The sequence below is a fragment of the Anomaloglossus baeobatrachus genome, chromosome 2 (assembly GCF_048569485.1).
Source record: "Anomaloglossus baeobatrachus isolate aAnoBae1 chromosome 2, aAnoBae1.hap1, whole genome shotgun sequence".
NCBI lineage: Eukaryota > Metazoa > Chordata > Amphibia > Anura > Aromobatidae > Anomaloglossus > Anomaloglossus baeobatrachus.
In genome coordinates, this window is record NC_134354.1 from 766,996,653 (window position 1) to 767,015,628 (window position 18,976).

The 18,976-nt window shown below is 48.7% G+C and overlaps 1 long non-coding RNA gene across 1 annotated transcript in view; it reads right to left on the reverse strand.

Moving 5' to 3' along the window:
- LOC142290707 (uncharacterized) overlaps nucleotides 1–18,976 on the reverse strand; it is a 497,599-nt gene that overhangs the window by 431,363 nt on the left and 47,260 nt on the right. The window lies entirely within an intron of this gene.

Genomic DNA, 18,976 nt, shown 5'->3' on the forward strand with positions numbered 1-18,976 from the left:
CTCCCTTCAGAGAAGAGCACAAACAGGCTCTAACCAGAGTAGAAAGAAGTGTGAGGCCGCGCTGCACAACTGAGCAACAAGACAAGGACATTAGAGTCTCTAGTGTGAGAAATCAATGCCTCACAGGTCCTCAACTGGCAGCTTCATTAAATAGTGCCCGCAAAACGCCAGTGTCAACGTCTACAGTGAAGAGGTGACTCCAGGATGCCGGCCTTTAGGGCAGAGTGGCAAAGAAAAAGCCATATCTGACACTGGCTAATAAAAGGAAAAGATTAATATGTGCAAAAGAACACAGACATTGGACAGAGGATGATTGGAAAAAAGTGTTATGGACGGACGAATCGAAGTTTGAGGTGTTTGGATCACACAGAAGAACATTTGTGAGATGCAGAACAACTGCAAAGATGCTGGAAGACTGCCTGACGCCATCTGTCAAGTATGGTGGAGGTAATGTGATGGTCTGGGGTTGCTTTGGTGCTGGTAAAGTGGGAGATTTATACAAGGTAAAAGGGATTTTGAATAAGGAAGGCTATCACTCCATTTTGCAACGCCATGCCATATCCTGTGTACAGCGCTTGATTGGAGCCAATTTCATCCTACAACAGGACAATGACCCAAAGCCACCACCAAATTATGCATGAGCTATTTAGGGAAGAAGCCGGCAGCTGGTATCTATCTGTAATGGAGGGGCCAGCCCAGTCACCAGACCTCAACCCTATAGAGCTGTTGTGGGAGCAGCTTCACCGTATGGTGCAAAAAGTGCCCATCAAGCCAATACAACTTGTGGGGGGGGGGGAAGCATGGGGGGAAATATCTCCAGATTACCTCCGCAAATTAACAGCTCGAATGCCAAAGCTCTGCAAAGCTGGAATTGCTGCAAAGGAGCATTCTGTGCCGAAAGCAAAGTGTGAAGAGAAAATTATTATTTCAAGTAAAAATCATTATTTCTAACCTCGTCACTGTCTGGACGATATTGTCTATTCATTATGCAACTCATTGGATAAATAAAAGTAGGATTTTTCATGGAAAAGACAAAATTGTGTCTGGGTGACCCCAAACTTTTAAACTGTAGTGTATATACTTTCATATATATATTTTTATATATTTTTAGGGGAACTAAGGGGATACAACTGTATCAGCGCTTGTCCTCATGGCCGCCACTTGTAGGGCACACAAAATAGCTGAAAATAGAAGGAAAGTTTTTATTTATCCCTTGTCTGCAGAGTAATTGACACCGTTTCTGGAGTAAACCCATCCTAATCACAGAATAGATTGGGCTAATTGATCCGTAATGAGGATGGTGAACCTGCGGGTTTTCTTGGCCGCCATTAATATTTCAATTTCCAAATATAATAAATTGTGGTTGAGTGGAATCAAAGTAAATTAAAATCACGGTCATTTTATAAATGACTCTAATAATGGCGGATCTTGTCCGGCTTCACAATTCAATTCAGCGGCTGAAAAAAAATAGATTTTTTTGGGGGGTGCGATTGAGCGTGACGAGATTAGGTTTTAATTGCTTGAACCATTGACGTTCGGGTTTGGAAATTCACTTAAAATAAAAACCAATGAAAAGTTAGAAGGAATATAAAATCCCAGACGTGCTCATTCATAGACACGCTAGCAAGAGTTAACCTCTGCTATCCTGCTTGTTAGTCTCCTGGGATCACATGTTGTAATGAAGCCAATCACATCTGCTCCTCTCACACTTAGGTTGGAGGAGATCTTCCACCTACGCCATGTATAGTTTATGCTCTATTGGTCTGTAAGTTGTAGTGTCTCAGATTTGTTCCACTTGTCTTTTTGAGCTTCTGAAATCACATGTTGTAAGGAAGCCTATTACATCTGCTCCTCTCACACTTAGGTTGGAGGAGATCTTCTACCTATGCCGACTATAGTTTATGCTCTATTAATCTGTAAGTTGTGGTGTCCCAGATTTGTCCCACTTGTCTTTTTAGGCTTCTGAGATCACATGTTGTAAGGAAGCCTATTACATTTGCTCGTCTCACACTTAGGTTGGAGGAGATCTTCCACCTATGCCAACTCTAGTTTATGCTCTATTGGTCTGTAAGTTGTGGTGTCCCAGATTTATTCCACTCGTGTTTTTGGGCTTCTGAGATCACATTTTGTTAGGAAGCTTATTACATCTGCTCTTCTCACAGTTAGGTTGGAGGAGATCTTCCATCTACGCCAACTCTAGTTTAAGCTCTATTGGTCTGTAAGTTGTGGTGTCCCAGATTTTTGTGGGTTAAATCCCACTTCTGTCCAAGCACAATGCTGAACTGTACATCACCAAGCTCAATGCTGAACTGTACATCACCAAGCACAATAGCGAGTCGTACATCACCAAGCACAATGCTGAGCCATACATCACCACGCACAATAGCGAGCCGTACATCACCAAGCACAATGCTGAACTGTACATCACCAAGCTCAATGCTGAACTGTACATCACCAAGCACAATAGCGAGTCGTACATCACCAAGCACAATGCTGAGCCATACATCACCACGCACAATAGCGAGCCGTACATCACCAAGCACAATGCTGAGCCATACATCACCACGCACAATAGCGAGCCGTACATCACCAAGCACAATGCTGAGCCGTACATCACCAAGCACAATGCTGAGCCGTACACCACCAATCACAATGCCGAGCCATACATCACCAAGCACAATGCTGAGCCGTACATCACCAAGCACAATGCCGAGCCATACATCACCAAGCACAATGCTGAGCCGTACATCACCAAGCACAATGCTGAGCCGTACATCACCAAGCACAATGCTGAGCCATACACCACCAAGCACAATGCTGAGCCGTACATAACCAAGCACAACACAGAGCCGTACATGACCAAGCACAATGCCGAGCCATATATCACCAAGCACAATGCCGAGCCTTACATCACCAAGCACAATGCCGAGCCATACATCACCAAGCACAATGCCGAGCCGTATATCACCAAGCACAATGCCGAGCCATACATCACCAAGAACAATGCTGAGCTGTACATCACCAAGCACAGTGCCGAGCCGTACATCACCAAGCACAATGTCAAGCCATACATCACTAAGCACAATGCCGAGCCATGCATCACCAAGCACAATGCCGAGCCGTACATCACCAAGCACAATGCTGAGCCGTACATCACCAAGCACAATGCCGAGCCGTACATCTCCAAGCACAATGCCGAGCCGTACATCACCAAGCACAATGCCGAGCCGTACATCACCAAGCACAATGCTGAGCCATACATCACCAAGCACAATGCTGAGCCGTACATCACCAAGCACAATGCTGAGCCATACATCACCAAGCACAATGCTGAGCCGTACATCACCAAGCACAATGCTGAGCCATACATCACCAAGCACAATGCTGAGCCGTACATCACCAAGCACAATGCCGAGTGTAGGATGGAGCAGTGTAAAGCCGCCACCACTGGACTCTGGAGGAGACATGTTCTGTGCAGTGACGGATCACACTGCTCTATCTGTGTCTGATGGAGGAGTCTGGGTTTGGTGAATGGAGAACGTTACCACCTGACTGCATTGTGCCCGCTGTACAGATAATGGAGGAGGATCATGCTCTGGGCTTATCAGTGGTCGGCCTCATCTCCTTAGTTCCAGTGAAAGGAAACATTAATACTGCAACAGAAGATATTGTGGCAATTGTAGCTTCCAGCTTTGTGGGAACATTTAGGGAATACTCAGTTTTGTGTTCCCCACGAAGGTCCAGATATGGAGAAGGGAGAACATGAGTGGCCGCTCAGATTCCGGACCTCAGCCCCATCCAATAATGGAGATTGTGAGTTCGGCCTTCCCAAGATCAGGATCTGACCTCACAAATACCTACAGACGCCTCGTAAACCTTGTAGCTATCTTTCCCAGAAGAGCTGGAGAGCCGTTTCGCAAAATGCATGCTTCAACCGGTCCAATCCTCGGTTGAAGCGTGCTTAGCGCGAAACACCTGTTGTCCTTCAGCCCCTGATTCCTCCCACATATTTTAACTATTTTTTGCCTCAGTATAGTCTACTTTTTATTGATGAAGTGTGCCACTTCTCCCTTCTTCAAATGTTTGGATGACACTTATGACTTCCACAAGTGGGCACCTCAAAACTCCAATGACGCCCGAAGTTTCTCCCACACCCGGATCCTGATTGCCTTTGCAGTGAGAGTATTGCCGTAATTTCTTTTTCCTCATTTTTCCTGACTCCCAAATGGAGTAGAGGCCATAATATATATATATATATATTTCTTTTAATTTGCTGACCTCATAATGTAATTAGCTCGTTTTCATTGTGCCCCGTATCATCCAGAATTAATATTTGAAGACACCGACTCTCAGCTCTGCGGCAATCAGTATTTGCATTCTTGACAAGGAATTGGCAGCGAGTTTAGCCGAGTGAAATGTTAGCGCAATGGTGGATGAGCGAGCACCATGTGATCGCAGACGTTTCGTTCCAATCTCACCCAGAATGTGTGAACGCCTGTTTGGATATGTCAGGACTATAATGAGTTGCAGAGTCCGGCCAAGTTTTCAGCTGTATGGATTCCAAAATGATATAAAGCCTCCGCATCAAATCCAAAGTGACAAGTTCTTTGCATGTTTTACAACGAGGAAGATAAGTTTATGGAACGATTACAATGTGATTGATATCGAGCACGTCCGGTGTCGGAGGATGATTTCTATCCAACCTCTCCGAGATGTATAATTCCATGAGTGATTCACAAGCTTCTTACACCAAAGCACCTGCGAATCATGGGGAGACGGTGCTCCAAAGCCTACCAACTGTAGCTGAAAGTCCTCAGTCTGGAAACTTGGGGGATCAAGGGAAGTTGTGCACCAGGATGACTGGGGTGCTAGGACCTTGAGAGTTGGAGTTATGGCAGTGGGCACCAGTAGGTTTATAAAGTTAACCATCATTGGAAGTATGGAGATGTGTATCGGTGGAAAAATGGAATTGGGCACCTGTGAGATTATGGACGAGTGTACTTTAGAGGTTCTACGGAGGATCTATGCAATGGTAGCATGGAGCTGTGCACTAGTGACGCTATGAAAATGTGCATCCATGACTTTATGGAGATGATGCACCAATGGGGCGGTCTAAGGAGGTGTTATCGCAGTGTGCACTAGTGGCTTTTAGAAGTTATCCATCCTTGGAAATATAGAAATGTGCATCGGTGGAAAAATGGAATTTGGCACCTGTGAGATTAGAGTTTTTTTGGAGGATCTATGCAACTGTAGACCAATAAAAGCATGGAGCTGTGCACTAGTGAGACTATGAGTTTGTGGATCTGATGCCCCAATGGGGGCGGGGGTCTAAGGAGGTGTGCACCAGGGGATTATAGTCTAAGTACATTGAGTCTATGAAGGTGTACATTGGTGGGTTTGAGGGTCCATGGAGGAGTGCACCAATTTCAGTTTTAAAATTTGCACAAGTGTGGTTTAGTACTGGACGGCACTGGGGCCCAAGAAGTGTGCTCCAATGGTTCTATGTTGGCATACTCTAGTGGGACTGTAGAAGATGTGCACTATTGAGTGTATAGAGGTGTACTGAAATGGGTCTATTAAAATGTGCACCAGTGGGACTATTCAGTTACAGATGTGAGTGAATATGTCCACCAATGTAACAGAGGACTGGGAATCGGAGAGACTGTGGAGGTTGCACTTGTGGACTGAAAATCGGAGAGACTGTAGAGGTGTCACCTGTGTACTGGGAATTGGAGAGGCCGTGGAGGTTGCACCTGTGGACTGGGAATTGGAGAGACAGTGGACTCTGCACCAGTGGACTGGGAATCGGAGAGACTGTGGAGGTTGCATCTGTGGGCTAGGAATTGAAGAGACTGTGGAGGTTGTACTTGTGGACTTGGAATTGGAGAGACTGTGGAGGTTGTACTTGTGGACTTGGAATCGGAGAGACTGTGGAGGTTGCACTTGTGGACTGAAAATCGGAGAGACTGTAGAGGTGTCACCTGTGTACTGGGAATTGGAGAGGCCGTGGAGGTTGCACCTGTGGACTGGGAATTGGAGAGACAGTGGACTCTGCACCAGTGGACTGGGAATCGGAGAGACTGTGGAGGTTGCATCTGTGGGCTAGGAATTGAAGAGACTGTGGAGGTTGTACTTGTGGACTTGGAATTGGAGAGACTGTGGAGGTTGCTCCTGTGGACTAGGAATTGAAGAGACTGTGGAGGCTGCACCTGTGGACTGGGAATCGAAGAGACTGTGGAGGTTGCACTTGTGGACTGGGAATTGGAGAGACTATGGAGGTTGCACTTGTGGAGTGGAAGTCGGAGAGACTATGGAGGTTGCACTTGTGGACTGGGAACTGCTGAGACTATGGAGGTTGCACCAGTGGACTGGGAATCGAAGAGATGGTTGAAGTTGCACCTATGGACAGGGAATTGGAGAGACTGTGGAGGGTACACTTGTGGACTGAAAATCGGTGACTGTAGAGGTGTCAGCTGTGTACTGGGAATTGGATAGGCTGTGGAGGTTGCACCTGTGGACTGGGAATTGAAGAGACTGTGGCGGTTGCACCTGTGGACTAGGTATTGGAGAGACTGTGGAGGTTGTACCTGTGGACTGGGAATTGGAGAGACTGTGGAGGTTGTACCTGTAGACTGGGAATCTGAGAGATTGTGGAGGTTACACCTGTGGACTGGGAATTGGAGAGACTGTGGAGGTGGCACCTGTAGACTGGGAATCTGAGAGATTGTGGAGGTTACACCTGTGGACTGGGAATTGGAGAGACTGTGGAGGTGGCACCTGTAGACTGGGAATCTGAGAGATTGTGGAGGTGGCACCTGTGGACTGGGAATTGGAGAAACTGTGGAGGTGGCACCTGTAGACTGGGAATTGGAGAGACTGTGGAGGTTGCTCATGTGGACTGGGAATTTAAGAGACTATGGTGGTTGCACCAGTGGACTATAAAGGATGTAGACCTTGGAACTTCACTGCAGCGGGAATATTGGAGTATGCACGAATTACCCTTTGGAATGGACACCCTTTGGAATGGACAGTGACTATCTGGCCAGTTCCCACTTCCATTGTTGCATGGTTTCCAATGATGACACCTAGAGTCTGTCCACCTTGTCCACTTGGGTTGTCCCTGACTTCTAATGAGTGTTTTTGCCGGGCTTGTCTTGATGTTTTTGTAAAGTGCCCGGCTGGAACCTCCACCCCCTCCCCAGGGGGTAGGTGGAGGCCGGCATGACGTGGCTAGGGGGGATAGGGTGAAGAGGGAAAAGGGGTGGGGGTTTAGGGACCGTTAGGTTGGGAGCGGGGAAAAGCCAGGCATTGCTGCGGCTGCAGCTGAAGTAGTTGTCTGGCGTCACAGACACTGCTGTCAAAAGAAAAAAAAAAAGTGACCGTTTCACCTACCATGGACGGTCTGTTGGAGGAGCTGCGGGGGGCGGCCCGGCGCCATCCATCCGGCTGGCTGGAGGAGCAGCTGCGGTCAGTGCTGGCTGGTGGCGTGGTGTCGGGTGCGGCTCCCCCGGCCAGGCCGCAGGCGCGGCCCGCTCGTTGCGGTCGGCGGTCGGGGGGGCTCCGGGGCCGGCCGCGGAGGTCTCTCCGGCTATCAGGGAGCGGCCATGCCGTCGGTCCAGGCCTCCGGAGCGTCTCTCTCCCGGCGGTTCCGGGCGGGCCACAGGGCAGGCGCGGCCTGCTCGCAGGCCGCGGTTAGAGTCGGGGCTGCCCAGTGCAGTGCCTGCGGGGCCTCAGCGGCAGCGGAGAAGCCCCATTAGGGACCCTCCGGCGGTGGGGGGGGTGTCCAGCCTTGGGAGCCCCCTCCGGGCCGGGAGGAATTCACGTCCGCGGCTGAGGTCGGCGGTGGTTAGCAGGCCTCGGCCCGATAGGGGGGAGGGGCCTGCTGCTACCTGGCGTCAGGAGGACCTGGAGGCTGCGGCGGGCCGCACTGGCGATGTTCCGGTCGGGCGGCCTGGCTGGTCGGCACGGGACACGCAGGACGGACGGCGGGATCCCTGGCAGGAGGTCGGCGGGCCAGGGCAGGACTGCTCTGGGTCTCAACAGCAGCCTGGTGGTCGGGATCCAGGAGCGGCGGTGCGTGGACCACCTGGATTGGGCTCGGGACCAGACCGATCCGAGGTTCCCTTCGCCGATCGGACCAGTGGAGGACGTCAGACAGGAGAGGGACACGGGGCCAGTGACGGCTGGACGGCAGGATTCTGGAGTGACGGCTGGCGGGATCACAGCTCCTGCGCAGCTTGGTGAGTACAGCTCTGTGTCTTGTTTGTCTTCTTTGACTAATGATGTGTTAGGTAGTGCAGTGGGTCCGGCTGGGGCTGGGACGGCTCAGGGGCAGGCGGCGCCGCCGGGGTCACTAGGGGTTGTGGAGGTTTTGTCGGAAGTAAGGCAGTTGTTGGCGCGGCTGGAGGGGAGCGGGAGTGTCGGAAGTTGTGCGTCGGCGTGGGTGGGATCCGGGGTCCCGGGTGTGGGGGTGGCGGCGGCGAGTGCGGCGGAGGTACGGCGGGGGTCCGATCCAGTGTCGGTTTCTGTGCAGACGGAAAAAGACAAGGATCGGATTCATTTGGATGATAAGGCAAGGGGGGAGGTTTATGTGTGTTTTGAGGGGCCGCTGGGCTCGCATTTAAAGAAGGAAGTTAGGGAAAAAATTTGGAGGGATGATTATGTGGAAATCTTCTCTTTGTTGCCGTTAGAGAAATTTAATTTGGACAAGCCCAAGAAAGACGACAACAAAAAAGAGGATGAGGAGAAGCGGCGGTGGCGGTTGATCCCTCAGACGTTCACAAACTGGCTGCAAGCGTTTGCAATTTTAGCCAGTGTAATAGGGGAAAAGGCGCCGGACAACTGTTCGCACCTTTTCTGCTATTTGGATTCTATAGGGGAAGCTTATAGGGTGTATGGGGGGCAGGCCTGGTTGCGGTACGACGAACAGTTTCGTCAGCGGAAAGCCATTCGGCCATCCATAAGATGGGACCAGAAGGATATTGGGCTCTGGTTGCGGGTCATGGCACCGACTCGGTATGGGCAATCCTTTCCAGGGGCGGCCGGGGCTTCCGGCCAGGCTGGGGGGCGGTACGGCCAGCAGGCCGGCGGGGGAGCCGGAGGTCAACAGGGATCGCAGAAATCAGGACTTTGCTGGCTCTTCAATGAGGGCCAGTGCAAGTTTGGGGAGCAGTGTAAGTTTAAACACCACTGCTCACACTGTAGCGGCACCAATCACGGGGCGTCAAAGTGTTTCCGACGTAGCAGGGTCAAGGGGGGGCCTGGTAATTCAAAAGGGGGAGACTCCAGTGAAGCTTCGAGAGATGCTCCCTTACCTAAATAGGTTTCCTAGGAGGGAGGAGGCAGAGTTGCTAGCGAAGGGTTTTCAATTCGGTTTTCGCATTCCTTCGGGAGCAGGTCCGGGGCAGGGGTGTTTTAAGAATTTACAGTCGGCAAGCCAGCATCCGGAGGTGGTACGGGAGAAGTTGGAAAAAGAGGTGTCTTTGGGGCGTATGGCGGGGCCGTTTCGGTCCCCGCCTTTTCCGGATCTGGTGGTTTCACCGTTGGGGGTGGTGCCGAAGAAGGAGGCGAATAAGTTTCGGCTGATTCACCACTTATCTTACCCGCGGGGGGGGGGATCGGTGAATGATGGTATAGATCATGAGCTATGCTCGGTGGTGTATACGTCGTTTGATGAAGCGGCGGCCTGGGTGCGGCGGTGTGGACGGGGGGCTCTGATGGCTAAGACGGACATTGAATCCGCATTTCGGTTGTTGCCGGTTCATCCGGACAGTGTCCGCTTGCTCGGCTGTTTTTGGGAAGGGAATTATTTTGTTGACAGATGCCTGCCCATGGGATGCTCGTTGTCCTGTTCATTGTTTGAGGCATTTAGTTCCTTTTTGGAGTGGGTGGTTAGGGATGTTTCGGGTTTGCAGTCTGTTATTCACTATTTAGACGATTTTTTCTGTGTTGGTCCAGGGGATGCGGGGGTTTGCCAGAGTTTGCTTGCAACGATCGAGTGGGTAGCTCAGCGTTTTGGAGTCCCGTTGGCGCCGGGGAAGACAGAGGGTCCGGGGACATGTATTTCTTTTCTTGGCATTGTTATTGATTCGGACAAGTGGGAGTTTCGGTTACCGGCGGATAAGGTGGTCGCTCTCAGGGAGCAGGTAGCGAGGGCACTGAGGGTCAAAAAGCTTTCCCTGAGGGAGGTGCAATCGTTGCTGGGCAGACTCAATTTTGCGTGTCGGGTGATGCCGATGGGGCGGATTTTTTCACGGCGGCTTGCGATGGCCACTGCGGGGGTGCTAGTGCCTCATCATTTTGTGGGTCTGTCGGCCGACGTCAAGGCGGATTTAGAGGTGTGGGGGCGTTTTTTGGCGGACTATAACGGGCGGTCCCTCTTCATGGAGCCTCTAGTGGGTAATTCGGAGTTGGACTTGTTTACTGATGCATCTGGGGGTCAGGGTTTTGGGGCTTATTTTGGAGGAGAGTGGTGTGCAGAGGGATGGCCGGAGGTTTGGCGGTCGGCAGGGCTGGTGAAGAATTTGGTGCTGTTGGAAATCTTTCCTATTTTGGTGGCAGTGACTCTGTGGCAGGAGCATTTTCGGAACAGGCGGGTGCGGTTTTACTGTGATAACATGGGGGTCGTGTTAGCAATTAACAATATCTCGGCCAATTCCCCTCCGGTGATTAAAGTTTTGCGGAGATTAGTGCTGGCCTGTTTGTCTATCAATGCTTGTGTGTCTGCGTCGCATGTGCCGGGGGTGTTGAACTCTATTGCTGATGCTCTCTCTCGTTTCCAGTGGGATCGCTTCAGGGAATTGGCGCCGGGGGCGATGGCCGTGGGATTGCAGTGCCCTCCCGAACTTTGGAGTGTGGTATGAGGGCAGTTGGACATTTGATCAGAGGATCGTTGGCTGAGGCGACCTGGACGGCTTATCAGCAGGCGTGGCAGCAATGGGAGTTTTGGGTGCAGTCTTTTGGTTTGATTCGGTCGGTGGAGGATCAGGTAGGCGTGTTACTCTTGTGGATTGGGCGGTGGTCGGCATGGGGTTGGTCCCAGGCGAAGGTGGGTCGGGTGGTGGCGGGCCTGGCCTTTGGGTTTAAGTTGCGGAATAGGCCGGATTTGACAAAAAACTTTTTGGTGCGGCAGGCGTTGAGGGGGTTTCGCCGGGGGCAGAGTTGTGGGGATAGAAGGAGGCCAGTGTCTTTTGCTCTCTTGGAGCGATTGGGGGCCCACCTGAGTGCGGTGTGTTCGTCTGTTTTTGAGGTTATTTTGTTTCGGCTGGCGTTTTCGTTTGCGTTTTTCGGGGCGCTCCGGATTGGGGAATTGGTGGCGGTTAGTCGGCAAGGTTCCGGGGGGATTCAGGCGCGAGATGTTCTTTTATTTGACACCAGCGTGGAATTTTGGCTCCGGAGGTCCAAGACGGATCAATCCGGCAGAGGACGGCGGGTGTTACTGGGGATGGTGGCGGAATCGGCAATGTGTCCGGTGCGGTGTTTGCGGGAGTTTCGGGGGTTGCGACCGCGGGAAGATGGGCCGTTGCTTTGTCATGAGGATGGTTCTTTCTTGTCGAATTATCAGTTTCGGGCAGTTTTCCGGAGGTGTGTGGAAGGTCTTGGCTTGGATCCCGGTTGTTATGCGCCTCATTCTTTTAGGATTGGAGCGGCAACTGAGGCGGCTGTGTGCGGGTTGAGTCCGGAGATAGTACGGAGGATAGGTCGGTGGGAATCCAGGAGATATTTGAGTTATGTGCGCCCTTAGCATGGCTTATGAGGTGGGGAGTTTTGGATTTGTTGTGTTATGGTATGGTACTGTAATGTTTTTGTTGTCTTCCTTTGCAGGGGACTTTTCCCTTTTGGTCTGGATATTGGGCCACTCCTTTGTGCACTGGGCAGCGATCCGGGCAGACATCCGATCGGAGGGTCGTCAGCTGGGCTTTGCACGAAATGTGGCGGTACTCCGGTGGTTGGGTATCCGGGGCATGCGGTGGATGCGGGTGTTGCCCGAGGTGCACAGGGCAATGCGATTGGACCGGGCGCCGGATATTCTGGTCCTGCACGTTGGGGGGAATGATGTGGGAATGGTGGCGGGCCGGGAGTTGATTAGGGATATAAAACATGATTTGCTTCGGCTGTGGGTGGCTGTACCAGGACTTCGGACGGTCTGGTCAGAGATTGTCCCGAGGCGGACATGGCGTAGGGCTCGGTCAGTTGAAAGGCTGAATAAGACCCGTATAAAAATCAATCGGGCCATTTCGGGTTTTGTAGTGAGGAATGGGGGGGTGGCGGTCCGTCATTTTGAGTTGGAGGCGGTGGATCAGGATTACTGGTTGGCAGATGGGGTTCACCTGAATGCAGTGGGGACAGATTTGTGGTCTTTGGGAATTCAGGAGGGTATTGAGCGGGCCATGGCATTGCCCGGTAGAGGGGGGGTCTCGAGCGTTTGAGGGGGTCAAAACGCTCTCGTTGTGGTGGTGGGGGTGGGGTCCTCGAAGTTGGTGAAAATTGGATTGGGGGGTCCCAATGGAGGTGGAATCCCCCCCGTTAATTACTGGTTTGGGGAGTGGTCTGGTGATCATGGGGGGAACATCGGCTTGGTGGGGTCGGTTCCCGGTTTGGTGGTTTAACCCTTTCCCCTCATATTTGTTTGGTGCTCCCGAGTTTGTGGTTGCGGCTGGGAGTAATGGGGTTTGAGGGGGAAGGTAGGATTGGAGTATTGGGTGATCACCAGATTGTTTGAGCTTCGAGGACCACAACCCCCTGTTTTATAAATGTTTTTTATAAGTTATGTTAAATAAAAGGCTGCTGTGGCCATTTTATCCAACTATGTGTCTGTGGTCATTTCAATAAGGGGTTAAGTATTAGGGGGTATGGTAGCAGTTAAGGGGTCACCAGGACTCCACTATGCCAACGTCATGTGATACTTGATCGTTGCCGTTCCTCATCTTCCTCACTCTGCCCAGTAAAAAAAAAAAATCCTTTACAAATACTTAACACGCTCCTTTTCTCGCACTTCAGTTTCTAGAATGAATGTCTCCAGTTTCAGGATGTTTCGTCTTCACTAACTGAATTATGAATACCACCAGGGAATACATTTTTAGGTGTGTTTTGCCAAAGATAAGAAATCAATCATTGTGCTGTCAGGTTTTCGAAAAGCAACTGCTGTTGACAGTGAATTTGTTACATTGCTCCCGAGGAGCGAATTGAATACATTTTCTTAAGTTATATCCCCTGGTTTAATATAGGATGTCTGCACTTTTTTCTCAATTTCAGCTGAAGAACAAAGCCTTTCCTTGATCACTGGGTCCAGTGTCTAACCCTACTTTGACCTTGACCTGAAGGAAAGAGGACAAGTCGTCCAAAAATAATACATTCTGCAAAAAAGCTCGAGGACTAGTTGAAACCTGCCTGAGGGTGACAGTCACTGTCTATAACAAGATGTTGTAGCACCAGCGTCTCACCACATCGGCTGGGTTGCGTCTTCCCCTGCACTTCCCCGGCCATCAACGTGTGCTGCTGCCTCCTTCCCCACTCGGGCCCTATACATGTGCACATGGTTCCCGGGAGTGCACCTAAGATGCACACCCACACACCGGCTCTCCTCCTAACACTAGAAGTCCCAGAGAGGGGTCATTTAACATTTCTACCTTTGGAACCCAGGGAGCTAGAAATTTCTAAGACTTTTAGTGTTAAAGGCCCGTAGCGCCATTTCCAGGAAATGCCTATCAGCCTATGGCTCAGAGGCACCGTGTATTTAAGGCACCCTCCCATTAGGGGAGATGCCTGTGCAACACCTTGAGTTAGTCAGTCAGTCTCCTGAGCTTTTGCCCTGTTATCCCTGTGTCAGTTTCCTGTAACTGCCTTCCCATACCGGTATGCCTCTGCTGTGCCCACCATGCCTGCCCGTATCCACCTATCCAGCCTGCCTCAGTCACCCCACCTGTACCTATCTATACCTGAGTCTCTTACCTATCCTGGGTGTCAGCTGCCACAGTCCAAGTAACTGCCTGGGAGTGGAACTTGGCATCCGCCTCTCGGTGGGTGCTTAGTTAAGCGCCTCCCACTAAAGAGTACGCCTGGTCCCCCCTGTGGTCAAGTTGGTCTACTAATCCTGCTCGCTGCCCCTATACCGTGTGATGACTGCAACAAAGTGATGCTAGACACTACTTGTATGCTGTAAATAGAGAGGTAGTCAGGCAGAGCGGGATCATAAACCAGGGCGGCATGACAGTACACGGGGGCAGACAGACGAGGTCAGGATACAAGCCAAATGTCAGGGTTCCAGTAGAGTACGTACAAGATGCAGGTAGCAGGCGAGGACGTGGTCAGGAGGAAGTCTGAGGTCAAAAGCCAGGAAGTCACAACAGAAACAAGGGAGGACAGGCAGAGATGGGTAAACAGCAGTCCGGAGTCGAGAGACCAAGTCATGAACACTGAGCATGACGGGAGCCAACAGCCCAACTGTAACCAGGAAGTACGACTGGCGGCGTCCTGAGTTAACATGCTCCCTAATGAGGCAGAGCAATCACTGGGAACGGGAAGCACCTGCGAGAGCACCTCCCAGGGTCAGTGTGAAACCTAGTGCTGCGAAACAACCCGCAGAACATCCATCCTGCAAAACGCTCTGCAGGAGAGCATTGCAGAGCGATACAGAATGTTCTGCACAAAGGAATTGTAGCATTACAGATGTGCTACTCAATCGTCAAAACGTATGACAGACGTCAATGGTGGATTTGCGATAATTTGCATGTGCCAAATATTGTACATTTTTTCATTCATACCTCGATAGTTTAGTAATAGCTTAGATAACCTCGAGAGAATCAGGATGGATCAATCCCTCAGGGAACCTATTCTTACATTGCTCCACATTACTCCTTCGGTGGTCTAGAACCTCATGGTCACCAAATATCTACATTAAAATTGAGGTTTTGCAGTCTTAAAGGGCGTGTTTGATTGATGGCTCCACCGGTGGTGCCAAACACTGTAGAGTTGCAAAAAGATGGAACTGTCACTCAAGACCAAGGTGGAGGCATTGGTCATGGTTTATTGAGTAGAGCCACAAGACATGGTGGGCTTAGGACCACCCTTGGGGCACTTGGCGGCCTATTTGCATTAGTGGGAAAATGTATCTGTAAGACGATCTCTGGTCTATTCAGTAAATGGACGCTGAAAATTTCAGTTCTTTTTCATAGGTAAATTATGTTCTAGGCTATAAGGATATAATGTACGCCAAACCTGAATATCATGGGGTCAACGCTGGGTAATCGCTCATTAGCGATACTCCCACGACTAATATCATATAATTAGCAGATGGGAACAATGTCACTTGCTAATTATCACTGGATGTCTCATGTCCCAAAGATATCAGCAGCCAAATCATTACTTGAGTGCATGGAGTGCAAAACAAACTATTTTTTTCTTCAAGGATACATATTTGTATTAAAAGGAACATTTACCAATTTTTGCATGATCCAACATTTCGCTGCTACAACAGCGGTACCGACTTAAAGGGGTTGTCCACTACTTTTACATTAGGATAGGTCATCAATGTCTGATCGCCCAGTCCAACACCCCGTACCCCCATCAATCAGGTGGCCTCAGTGCTGGCGGAAATGATCAGTTTCGGAGCTGCGCCATCTTCTGATAGCGGCCACGGCTGGTACTGCACATCCATCTTCCATTCAAATCAATAGGAAGTGGATGTGCAGTACCAGACCGCGGCCGCTATCGGAAGACAGGGCAGCTCCGGAATGGAGCATTTCCCGCTGCCTACTACCGCCACAAGCACAGCTGATCAGCGGGGATGTCGGGTGTTGGACCCCAGCCCGATCAGATATTCATGACCTATCCTAACGATAGGCCATCAGTGTAAAAGTAGTGGACAACCCCTTTAAGTGTTTTTATGAATATGGGTGACAAAAATGCACTACGGGAGGATCAGACTACATGTGTCGTTTGTCGTCTGTAGCCATCGAGTCACAGATGTATCCATGCACTTCATGACATTACGAAATGACAATGTCATCCAAATTTCATATATTTTCATTAAAGGGCTAATCCACTACTTACAAATATATTAAGAATGTGTCTATGACAGTACTAAAATAAAAATACTCATCTACCACACCCCGCTAATCTTCTCTACTACCGAAGAGGTGCCTTTCAGGGGGGGTTAAGCTGACCCTAAGACTATAGACCCTACTCTCACTCTGACCCTGGAGGTATACTTGATGGTAGGGAAGTCCAGGTCACCACCCTGGCCCTGTTTCCTATCCGGCCCTGTCCTAATACCTCCCCCTGTACCCTGAACTCTGGGATGGGCAGGACACAAAGGAACAACCTCCCCAAGACACAGACAAGGGGATAAAACTGAAACACACACACCACAAATAACCACAGAGGAGAGAAAAAGATGACCCCGGAGGGAATAAACCAAAAGGGGTAGGAGTAAATCACACCAGGAAACTCAGACAACAAATCGTTAGTCACCAAAAAGAGGAATGCCATGGACATCGGGATTTCGCAACTGCAAGCAGAAACTATCTTCGGCGATGGTACAGAAAACTCCCCAGACTTAAGTAGGAGGAGACCAGCTGGAAATGGTGATTAGCAAACAATAATAATAATATAATAAATAATAAAATAAATAAATAATAATAATAAGCAAACCTGGTTCACTGAGAAGCCAGCCCCTGTTCCAAGAGGTATTTACTCCTAAAGTGCCAAAAACAGTGGTAAATAAAACAACCGATGCCCGACAGAACAGAACTACTTGCAGAAACCAGGTTGCTTGGTGGAAGTGTGTACAGAGTCCAATCAAGTAGTAGCACACTGCGTGTGCCAATCCAGGTGACTCATGGTAGGTTGTGTAGTAGTGATCGGTAGACAAGGATCTGCACTTCGTATGTCAGTTCCTTGACATGTGCCCCAGCTGTTTCTTCCGAGCTCAGTGGCCACTGATTGGCTAGAATGGTCACCTGACCTCCATAGCCGAAAAACTGAACCAGGAGATTGGCGGTGGACACTGTAACCAGAATGGCTGAATGATGAGTATCCTTAAGGTAAACTAAGAATGTTTTATATTTTTATTTTAGTTATGTAATGAGGCCACATTGAAAAAACATTTGTAAGAAGTGGACAACCCCTTCAAGCCAAGTCGGTATGGCCAACAATATACACTGAAAAATGAAACTTCACAAGACATAATGTGTTCTACTATCAAACATCACAAAATAAATCTCATCAAAAACAAATAACCCAACTAGTACCATCTACATCTCTGAGCTTAACTCATCTCCACATTCCTCTGGGCCTTTGGGACTTGCATTGAGGTTGGTAAACCTGTCGTGTACAAGTCCTTCCCAACAGTTGGACCTCACCAAAGCCAAAACCAGCTGACCTTACCAAATTAAGGTGTGTGATCCAAAAGAAAGAACGTTCCTGAGGGAAGCAAGAGGCTCATTTGATATATAATAGGTGATCAATATTAAAAAAAAAGTTTTCGAATAATAATGTCCGGCTGAAGATTTTGTATTACGGTCTAAGAAGGTTTAGGTAAGATTCTGAGTCCTCCATTAGGGTTATAGATTTTGTAAGCCACACGTCAAAGTCTTAATATTTATTTCTTCTTCCTTTTCAGGATCCTTGAGGCCAATTCTCTATCCTTTTGTCTTAAACGATACAGTTCTTTTGGAGTTGGAAGTCCTGAACGGGCTCTCACCAACCCAAAGAGGATAAGATCACCAAGGACGAAACTCCATTTTTACTGAATTTTACTTCTGCTTTAGACTTCCTTCCACCAAACCATCCTACTACATAATGATCCTCTAGTTTGGCCTCCACTCTGGGGTTTTAATATCTTTTGGTACTACAGAATCATCCCTCGTGATTACAAGTTGCAGTTGGTTATTGTGAGTGTTCCCATCAGGTTCTTAGAAATTGTAAAGAAGAATGAAGGAAAAGAATTAAGAATGTGGTTGAAGAAGAAAGAAGGAAAAAGAAGAAGAGAGAAGAATAGAGAAAGAGGAAAATCAAGAAGAAGAAAGAAGGGGGAAAAGTAAGAAGGAGAAAGAATAAGGAAGACGAAAGATAGAGAAAGAAGGAGGAACAAAGGGGAAAGAGAAAGAAGGAAGAAGAAAGAAGAAGGAAGTGGAAGGAAGAAAGAGAAAGAATAAGGAAGGAGAAAGATAGAGAAAGAAGGAAGAACAAAAAAGGAAAGAGAAAGGAGGAATGAAAAAAGAAAGAGAAAGAAGGAAGAAGAAAGAAGGAAGTGGAAGGACGAAGTATAAAAGTAAGGAAAGCAAAAGAGGAAGAAAGGAGGAACAAAAAAGGAAAAAGAAAGAAGGACCAATAAAAAAGAAGGCAGTGGAAGGAAGATGGAGAACGAATAAGGAAGAGGAAAGGAAGAAAAAAGGAAGAACAAAAAAGGAAAGAGAAAGAAGGAGGAATGAAAAAGGAAAGATAAAGAAGGAAGAAGAAAGATAGAGAAGTAAGGAAGAACAAAGAAAGGAGTACCGAAACAAGAAAGAGAAAGAAAAAAAGAAGGAAGTGGAAGATAGAGAAAAAATAAGGAAGAAGAAAAGAAGAAAAATAAAGAAAGAAGGAAGAACAAAGAAGGAAAGAGAAAGAAGGCATAACAAAAAAAGGAAAGAGAAAAGGGAAGAATAAAGAAGAAGGAAGTGCAAGGAAGAAAGAAAGAATAAGGAAGAAGGAAAGAAGAAAGCTAGAGATAGTGAAAAAAAAGGAAGAACAAAGAAAGAAAAAGAAAGAAGTAAGGAAGAAGGAAAGAAGAAAGCTAGAGATAGTGAAAAAGGAAGAACAAAGAAAGAAAAAGAAAGAAGTAAGGAAGAAGGAAGAAAGAGAAAGAATAAGGAAGAAGAAAGAGAAAAAAGGCAGAAAAAAGTAGGAAAGAGAAAAGGAGTAATGAAAACGTAAAGAAGGAAAAATAAAGAAGAAGGATGTGGAGGGAAGAAAGACAAAGAATACGGAATAAGGA